This window comes from Eptatretus burgeri, chromosome 18 (genome assembly GCF_056783735.1).
Source record: "Eptatretus burgeri isolate ZD-2024b chromosome 18, Ebu_testis_v1, whole genome shotgun sequence".
Lineage (NCBI taxonomy): Eukaryota > Metazoa > Chordata > Myxini > Myxiniformes > Myxinidae > Eptatretus > Eptatretus burgeri.
This window is the reverse complement of record NC_140978.1, coordinates 7,420,334-7,430,126: the sequence shown is the minus strand read 5'-3', so window position 1 is coordinate 7,430,126 and position 9,793 is coordinate 7,420,334. Positions and strand designations below refer to the sequence as shown.

At 58.8% G+C, this 9,793-nt stretch overlaps 1 non-coding gene and 2 pseudogenes across 1 annotated transcript; all 3 read left to right on the top strand.

Moving 5' to 3' along the window:
- Positions 1–226: 226 nt before the first annotated feature.
- LOC147008534 (18S ribosomal RNA) lies at positions 227–2,201 on the top strand (annotated as a pseudogene).
- A 397-nt stretch (positions 2,202–2,598) lies between these two features.
- On the top strand, positions 2,599–2,754 carry LOC147008533 (5.8S ribosomal RNA). The gene has a single exon (XR_015053389.1). It is a non-coding gene; the product is annotated as a 5.8S ribosomal RNA (ribosomal RNA).
- Positions 2,755–3,227: 473 nt separating this feature from the next.
- LOC147008532 (28S ribosomal RNA) lies at positions 3,228–7,707 on the top strand (annotated as a pseudogene).
- The last annotated feature ends 2,086 nt before the right edge of the window (positions 7,708–9,793 follow it).

Below are 9,793 nucleotides of genomic sequence, written 5' to 3'. Positions count from 1 at the left end.
AAGTTGAAGTACGGGACAAGAGGGACACGGACGAGCCCTCGGGAGCGATGTCGTGTGAGCGAGAGGGAACCGACCCAACACAACACAATGGTAGCGGGGTTCCGCAGCGGCGCGTGGTCGCGCGGTTCTCCCGGTGCTCCCCGGCCCGGCACGTGCGACGTGCCACGTGCCATGTGGCGCGTGACGGTCGGCGTGTCGTGGTCTTTATGGCGGCTCCTCACGCCACTCCCTGGTTGATCCTGCCAGCCGCATATGTTTGTCTCAAAGACTAAGCCATGCTTGTCTAAGTGCGAACGGAAGTACCCGTTGAGACTGCGAATGGCTCATTAAATCAGTTATGGTCTCTTTGAGCGCTCGGAAGTTACTCGGATAACTGTGGCAATTCTAGAGCTAATACATGCAAACGAGCGCCGGTCCCCATGGGTGAAGGTTCCCTGACGTCGTGGGGAGGCGCGCATTTATCAGCACCAAAAACCGACGCGGTGCCCGCCCACCTTCCCTTCCTTTCCCCTTCGTGGGGTGAGGTCCTTCGGGGAGAGTTCGGGGCTCGGCGTGGGCCCGTCCATGGGATGGTGACTCTGGATAAACCATGGCAGATCGCTCGGCCTCTGCGCCGGCGACATTTCATTCGAATGTCTGCCCTATCAACTTTCGATGGCAGGCTTCGCGCCTGTCATGGTGGCTACGGGTGACGGGGAATCAGGGTTCCATTCCGGAGAGGGAGCCTGAGAAACGGCTACCACATCCAAGCAAGGCAGCAGGCGCGCAAATTACCCACTCCCGACACGATGAGGTAGTGACGAAAAATACCGATGCAGACCTCGGTCGAGGCGCTGCTATTGGAATGGGTGCACCTTAAACCCATGTGCGAGGATCCATTGGAGGGCAAGTCTGGTGCCAGCAGCCGCGGTAATTCCAGCTCCAACAGCGTAAGCGAACGCTGTTGCAGTTGAAAAGCTCGTATTTGGAAATCACGCCGGGGCTCGCGGGGGGGAGGGGGGGACGTGCCGCAAGGCGCTTTTACTGTCCCCGCCCGTCCCCGGCGGCGAGACTGTTGGAGCCCTCCGGACGCTCTTGGATGAGTGTCCGTTGCGGGCCGGAAGCGTTTACCCTGAGGAAACTGGAGTGCTCAGAGCGGGTCGGTGGAGCCTGTACACTGCAGCTGGGAATAATGGAATAGGGCCTCGGTCCTATTTTGTTGGTTTTGCGGGACGGAGGTCATGATTGAGAGGGACTGCCGGGGTCATTCGTACTGCGCCACGAGAGGTGAAATTCTGGGACCGACACAAGACGGACTAAAGCGAAAGCATTTGCCAAGAATGTTTTCCTTAATCAAGAACGAAGGTCGGAGGCTCGAAGGCGATCAGATACCGCCCTAGTTTCGACGGTAAACTATGCCGACCGGCGATCGGGCGGCGTTGAGTCGCATGGCCCGTCCGGCAGCCATGAGGGAAACCAGGAGTTTCTGGGTTCCGGGGGGAGTATGGTTGCAAAGCTGAAACTTAAAGGAATTGACGGAAGGGCACCACCAGGAGTGGAGCCTGCGGCTCAATTTGACTCAACACGGGAAAGCTCACCTGGGCCGGACACGAGAAGGATTGACAGACTGAGAGCTCTTTCACGATTCTGTGGGTGGTGGTGCATGGCCGTTCTTAGTTGGTGGAGCGATCCGTCTGGTTGATTCCGATAACGAGCGAGACTCTGACACGCTAACTACTTCCGCGACCCCGGTGTGGCCGGCGGACTGACTTCTTAGAGGGAGGAGCGGCTGCAAGCCGTGCGAGATGGAGCAATAACAGGTCTGTGATGCCCTTCGATGCCTGGGGCCGCACGCGCGCTACACTGGACGGGCCAGCGTGTACATTGCCCTTCGCCGACAGGCTCGGGTAAACCACTGAGCCCCGTCCGTGATGGGGACTGGGGCTTGAGACGGTGTCCCACGAACGAGGAATTCCCAGTTAGCGCGAGTCATCAGCTCGCGTTGATTAAGTCCCTGCCCTTTGTACACACCGCCCGTCGCTACTACCGATCGGACGGTTTGGTGAGATCCTCGGATCAGCCCCTGCACGGGCCCTCCGTGACACTTGTTGTCGTCGTGTCAGCTCGTGCCGGTGCACCGAAAAGATGAGCGAACTTGATTGTCTCGAGGAAGTAAAAGTCGTGACAAGGTTTCCGTAGGTGAACCTGCGGAAAGATCATTATCAGGACAAGCATGGCATAACGAAATGGCATGGCATGGCATAGCAGGTCAATGCGAGAGCACGGAGCACCCTCTCTCGAGACTGTCGAGGGTGCGGAAGACGCGATCGTCGACGCCATTTCGGCGATGCATCGGCAACGATTTTTTTTCCGTGGATGTGGCTTCGCCGCGGTGTCGAAGAGCGGTCGTCATCGTCTGCGCAGCTGCGCAGCGGCGAGGCCTTCTTTTCTTTCTCGCCGCCCCGCGGTCGAGGTGATGCACCCGTCGAGACGATTCGGTCGTCGATGGAAGGCGAAGGCGAGGCCGATTTAGGTTTGACCCACCGAAGGAAGACGAGGCGCCGAGCTCCGCTGCTGCGCGGCTTCATCGTCGATGTTTAATGAGCATCGTCTTGGAACGACTCACAGCGGTGGATCACAGGGCTCGTGCGTCGATGAAAAACGCAGCCAACTGCGAGAACTGGTGTGAATTGCAGGATACACTGATCATCGATACGTTGAACGCACATTGCGGCCCCGGGCTACACACCCGGGGCCACGCCTGTCTGAGGGTCGCTCGATTATCGATCGGGAGCACGGGTGACCTGGCCTTTCTTCGGTGGGCCGGGCCTCGCTTTGCGCTTTGCTTAGTTCCCGCGAACGGGAGTTTGAGGCCGCTCGACGGTCGCGGCTCGTCAAAATGCAGCACTGTTGTTTTTGCGTTCTTGGGTTGTGCCGTGGCCGTGGCCGTGGCGTGTGTGCGGTCGTCGGTGGCCCTCGAGTTAGTGAGCCTGCTTCGACTTCGACTTCGACTTCGACTTGTTTGGCTTCGACTTCGACTTCGACTTCGACTTCGGCGCGCATGCGTGCACGGCTCCGTATCGGTGTGGCGACCACGGCGTAGAGAGACAGCGCCAGATCCGAGTCTCCGCGTCTCCCGTGTGAGGCGGCGCGTCCGACTCGTGAGGTGCGACGGGGACCGGTGGCCGGACACGGGGAGCGCGTCGCTTTCGCGGCGGCGTGCCTCTCCGGGAGCACTTCGATGTTTGCGACCTCATATCAGACGTGACGACCTGCTTAATGTAAGCATATGACGAAGCGGAGGAAAAGAAACTAACGAGGATTCCCTCAGTAATGGCGAGTGAACAGGGAAAAGTCCAACGCCGAATCCCCTTTCGCACTTCGGGCGTGTGGAGTTGTGGCGTACAGGAGCTCGCACCTCCCGGTGTCGCTCGGGGGTCCAAGTCCTTTCGATCGGGGCCTCCTCCATGGACGGTGGCAGGCCGGTGCGGTGGCTCCCGACGTGCCGGGGTCGGGTCTCTTTGGAGTCGGGTTGCTTGGGAATGCAGCCTAAAGTGGGTGGTAAACTCCATCCAAGGCTAAATATGTGCACGAGGCCGATAGCCGACAAGTACCATGAAGGAATGTTGGAAAGAACTCTGAAGAGAGAGTTCAAGAGTTCATGAAACCGTTGCGAGGTAAACGGGTGGGATCCGCGCGGTCCGCCCAGAGGAGTCAGCCATGGCGTCGGTCGCCCGTCGTGGGTGTCGCAGTACCCGTCCCGCGCCCGGACGCCATCGTGTCAACCGTCCCCTCATGGGTCAGGTGCGCTTCGACGATCCCGATCAACGTGTGGGTGGACCTCGCCCCTCGGCGGCCGCGGCCGCTGCCCGGTGCACTTTCTCCGCGTGCGGTGCGCCGCGACCGGTTCCGGAGGCAGCCAGGAGCGCCTGGGTTTTTCGACCGAGAGCTTTGCGATTTTTCGAGGCGCCGTTGGGTGGCCTGCGACCGGTGCTCTCCGCGTTGCGCCGTTGCGCGTCGTGGGGGAGGCACCGGTGCCGCGCCCTTCGCGGGGATCTGGCGAGAGCGTTCGCTCGCCCCGGGACTGAGGGAAACGGGATGGAAAGAAAAGTCTGACGCCACGCCACGTGCGAGCGTGGTTTTGCGAAAGCGGCCGTGTTGCGCGTCCGGGGTGCCTCCGTCGCCCGCCGCTCCGTCGACTGGCGGCGAACTGTTCTCAGTGCGTCGTCGACCGCGGTGTGGCGCCGCGGTGCCGTGCGCCTCTGGCAGGGGCCGTTTCCGCGTCCGCGTGGCCGGCGCACTGAAGGCTTCGTGCGTCGGTCAGGTCCCTTCGGGGGGGAGGGGTTTGGGTCCTCCGGGGCCCGTCCCGGTACCCGGCTACGCGCGCGTCTTCCTCGCGCGTATCGTTTCGCGCGTTGGCGGTGCGGTCCCCGGCGCTAGGGGTCTGCGGCGAGGGTCGGAATCCCACCCGACCCGTCTTGAAACACGGACCAAGGAGTCTAACACATGCGCGAGTCGAAGGGCTCGAACGAAACCCCGGAGGCGCAATGAAAGTGTGCGGTGCGTGCGCGGTCGGCTCAAGGCGTCCCATCAGCTCGGCGGCCAGGTCGGGCGGTGCGGGTGCGGGTGCGAGCGCGGTGCTCCTCGGGTCGGGTGGCTTCGTGCCTCCTCTCTCGGTGGGCACCCTATCGTCTCGTCTCGCGCCGTTTCGGCCCGAACCGCCGGCAAGCGGTGCGGGCGCCCCTTGTGCTCGCGCGCGACACCGTCGAGCGGGATCCTTGCCGCCGTGGCAGGGGCGAGGCGCACCGCCGGCCCGTCCTGCTCGCGCCGTAGGCGGACGGAGCCACAGCGTACTTGTTGGTACCCGAAAGATGGTGAGCTACGCCCGGGCAGGGCGAAGCCAGAGGAAACCCTGGTGGAGGCCCACAGCGGTTCTGACGTGCAAATCGATCGTACGACCCGGGTGTAGGGGCGAAAGACCAATAGAACCATCTATTTGATGGTTCCCTCCGAAGTTTCCCTAGGGATAGCTGGAGCTCTCGCTGGATGCGCAGTTTTATCCGGTAAAGCGACTGACGAGATGCATTGAGGCTGAAACGGCTTCAACCTATTCTCAAACTTTGAATGGGTAAGACGCCCGGCTCGCAGCTTCGGAGCCGGGCGCGCGCGTCACGCGCCATGCGCGCGGCACGTGGTCGAAGAATGCGAGCTGCCCATTGGGCCACTTTTGGTAAGCAGAACTGGCGCTGCGGGATGAACCGAACGCCGGGTTAAGGCGCCGAACACGAACGCTCATCGGAGCCCTGGCAAAAGGTGTTGGTTGGTCGAGACAGCAGGGCGGTGGCCCTGGAAGTCGGAGTCCGCTAAGGAGTGTGTAACGACTCACCTGCCGAATCAACTGGCCCTGAAAATGGATGGCACTCAAGCGTCGGGCCTATACTCGGCCGTCGCCGGCGATGTACCGTTCCTTCGCGCGTTGCGCGGTCCGTGCGCTACGCCGTGACGAGTAGGAGGGCCGCCGCGGTGGTGCTGAAGCCTTGGGCATGTGCCCGGGTGGAGCCCCCGCGGGTGCCGATCTTGGTGGTCGTAGCAAATATTCAAACGAGAGACTTTGAAGGCCGAGGTGGAGAAGGGTTCCATGTGAACAGCGCTTGGACATGGGTGAGTCGGTCCTAAGTGACAGGCGAAGGCCTTGCGGACGATGTTGGGTGATGGGCTCCCATCCGCCCCAGTGCGAGCGAAAGGGAATCGGGCTCAGATCCCCGAACCCAGAGTGCGGAGAAAGGTCGGGGGATGGTTCGCGTGCTTGCAGTTTGTGCTCGTCGTGGCCGCCCAATGTTGCGGTAACGCAAAGCGTGCCTGGAGACGGCGGCGGGGGTGCTGGGAAGAGTTTTCTTTTCTTCGTGAAGGGACGGACACCCTGGAATGGGTTTGACCGGAGATAGGGGCCCGCGCCCTGCAGAGCGTCGCGGCTCCTGCGGCGTCCGGCGGGCCCTCGCCGCCCCTTAAAAATCTGGGTGCGATGACTGAATCTCGCTCTGGGCCGTACCCATATCCGCAGCAGGTCTCCAAGATGAACAGCCTCTGGTGCGATGGAACAATGTGGGTAAGGGAAGTCGGCAAGCCAGATCCGTAACTTCGGGACAAGGATTGGCTCTGAGGGCTGGGTCGGTCGAGCCGGGGCGTGAAGCGGTGTACGGGAACATGCTCGCGGTTCGGCGAGCCTCCGTTTCCCGGGGCCGCGGGGCTCCCGGCCCGTCGCCCGGTCCACCGGCACCACGCGGCGTGGCGTCGGGTTCTACCGCCGGCGTGGGCGGTGCGTTCGGCCGCGCCGTTCGCTGCTGCCGTCCAGGGAGGTGTGTGCGGGGTGCCGGTCGGGGCCGTCCCGCCTCACCTCTCGCTAAGGGCGGCTTTCCTCTTCCGTTATTGAGCGCTCCGCGTGGCGCGCGTGGATGGATGAACGAGATTCCCACTGTCCCTATCTACTATCCAGCGAAACCACAGCCAAGGGAACGGGCTTGGCGGAATCAGCGGGGAAAGAAGACCCTTTTGAGCTTGACTCTAGCCCGATTCTGTGAAGGGACTTGAGAGGCATAGAATAAGTGGGAGGCCCGCCAGGGCTCACGTGGTCCGACCCCGTGAGGGGTGCAGGGCACGCGTTGTCACCTACGCGGAGCCGCCGGTGAAATACCACTACTCTTACCGTTCCTTTACTAACCCGGTGAGACGGGGATTGCGGGCCCCCCGGTCGGGAGGTCACGCGTTTCTGGTTCGAAGCCCAAGGTTCGCTCGGTGTGGCGCGCCTTCGCGTGCCTCGTGTGCGTGTCGCGCGCGCTCGCCGGCGAGCGGCTCGAGCGACCCGCTCCGGGGACAGTTCCGGGCGGGGAGTTTGACTGGGGCGGTACGCCTGTCAAACGGTAATGCAGGTGTCCTTAGGCGAGCTCAGGGAGGATGGAAACCTCCTGCAGAGCAGAAGGGCGAAAGCTCGCTTGATCTTGATTTTCAGTACGAATACAGAACGTGAAAGCGTGGCCTCGCGATCCTTTTCGACTTTTTGGGTTTTAAGCAAGAGGTTTCAGAAAAGTTACCACAGGGATAACTGGCTTGTCGCAGCCAAGCGTCCATAGCGACGTCGCTTTTTGATCCTTCGATGTCGGCTCTTCCTATCATTGCGAAGCAGAATTCGCCAAGCGTTGGATTGTTCACCCACTAACAGGGAATGTGAGCTGGGTTTAGACCGTCGTGAGACAGGTTAGTTTTATCCTACTGATGCTTTTGTCGCCGGGACAGCAACCCCGCTCAGTATGAGAGGAACCGCGGGTTCAGACACTTGGCGCGTACGTCTGGCTGAGCAGCCAGCGGCGCGAAGCTACCATCTGAGGGATTATGGCTGAATGCCTCTAAGTCAGAATCCCTCCTTGGGCACGGCGATACTGTTGCGAGTGGGGCTTTGGCCGGGACAGCGTGTGTGACTCTTGAGCTGGCGGTCCCCTCTGAATTTCGGAGGGCGGCTTCCGGCGCGGTCCTCCGCACGGCATCGGCTTCGAGGTTCGCCCGATGAATCTTGCAGCGCGACCCTCTCAGAGTGCCGCTCGCACAGCACGATGGTGGGGCGCCATGTGCCGAATGACTCGTAAACGACCTGGTTACGGCTCCGGGTGTCGAAAGTAGCAGAGCAGCTTCGTCGCTGCGATCCATTGAAAGTCATCCTTCTTGCTAATGTTTCGTCCGAGCGATACACGGTGTAATGGTGTAACGGTGTAGTGCACTGCACTGTGGAAACGTGCAGCGAAGCGCGAAGGGCACTTGGCCATGCAGGCGTGGGTGCCGGCACTGACCGCCTCGAGGTGCCGTGTGCTTCGCGCGAGTTTACGCTCGTCGTGGCTGCTGCGTTTTTCTCGTTTGCTTTTTTTTCCTTCTGAGCAGCTGCCGACTGCAGAGGCTCGACCGGCGAGCACCGAACGTCTCGAGGTTGCTGCGTGCGGTTGTTCTCGTGGCAGTTTGCGGTGTGCTCGATGTTGCATGACAAGTAATTTGGGACGGGGTCCTCCACAAGGTCCCCCGTCGCATGGGCGTGTGTCGAGCGTGAGCGGACGGACGGGGCCGCTGAGCGCGTACCTTCACTCTCGCAATCAACAGGGCGAACGAAGGGAGAGGACAGCACACAGACAGCAGACAGGAGAGAGGTTTCCTCCACAAGGACCCTTCGTGATTCGTGACTGGTTCATCAACATCATCGCCATTGCCTGGGATACTCGTGTGCAGTTGCACGCCGTCCATCTCTCTGACGGTGAACTGAAGAGAGAAGAAAGGAGTGGATAGGTCCTTCTTCACAAGTACCGTTTTTCACCGGTCCCTCAACACCGCCACCGTCAGCAATACCAGGAGTCAGTTGCGCGCCGCCCGTCTCTGTGACGGTGACCTGAGGAGAGAAGCAAGGAGAGGTGCTTCCTCCACAAGAACCCTTCTTTCGTCACGGGTCCCCGAACGCCACCACCGCCACCGCCAGGAATACCAGGAGTCAGTTGCGCGCCGTCTGTCTCTCTGACAGTGAACGGAGAGGAGAGATCTTTCCTGCACATACTCCCTTCTTTACCTGTCCGTCAACACCGCCTCCTTCAAGGAATTCCAGGAGTTAGTTGCGCGTCATCTCTGATGGTGAACGGACATGAGAGGAGAGATGAGATGACATGAGATTAGATGAGAGGAGATGACATGAGATCCTTCCTCCACACGTACCCTTCGTCACCCGTCTGTCAACAACGCCACCGTCAATGAATACCATGAGTCAGTTGCACGCCCTCCGTTTCTCTGACGGTGACCTGAGGAGAGAAGAGACAAGAGGAGGTGTGTGTGTGTGTGTGTGTGTGTGTGTGTGTGTGTGTGTGTGTGTGTGTGTGTGTGTGTGTGTGTGTGTGTGTGTGTGTGTGTTGTGTGAGCATCTGCGGGTCTTCTCCGCGTGTGTGTTGTGTGAGCATCTCAAGTCCCTCGTCGCCAGCATCTGCGGTCCGTCGTCGCATGCATCTGCGGGCATTCCTCACCGGTATCTGGTTTGTATCATATGTGGTGTGTGCCCAGTGTTTGTTCCTCCACACCATCATCTTCGGCCCTACTTCACCCCACCCCGTTCTTTCCTGCAAGGGTCTTCAATCATTGATTGGTCCTTCTGGATCTGTATGTTTATAAAATGATGAAAATGTGTTTATCCAATATGATTTTTCAAAATTTGTTGGGGTTATTATTTGAAAACATTTCAGGTTCCACTGTCATGTTCCTTTGGGTGTCAATCAATGCAATGTGCCATTTTCAATTTCTCCTCAATCATCTTTAATTTTGGAAAATCATAAGATTTCTTTATCAAAATAGATTTGTCATTTTAATATAACATGGACATGCTTATTTCATATTTAGTCTTTTGGTGATTGTATTTGTTTTTGAACTGAGATGGGTAATGTGTTTAACCGTGATGCTTGATAAAAATTATGTTGGGTTTATTGTGGGAATCGATTGAAGTTGATTCTTTGATGCTGTTTTGGTGTTGAATCAATGCCACGTGATATTTTCAATCATGAATCAATGTTCTGTTTTTGGAAGATCGTTTCGATGAAAAACATCACACTTGTGTACTGTTACAAACAATGTGGCATTATTATTGTAACAACCTCAACATTTACGTGTTCTTCACGATCATTGTTTTAACAAGTGTCTTGAATTTTTTTGAATTTGAAATCATCCACCACGATCTTAGACTTCAATTATTTTTCCGAATGAGCTTCACCAATCTGAATATGAATGAGTATGAAGAAGCTCAAGA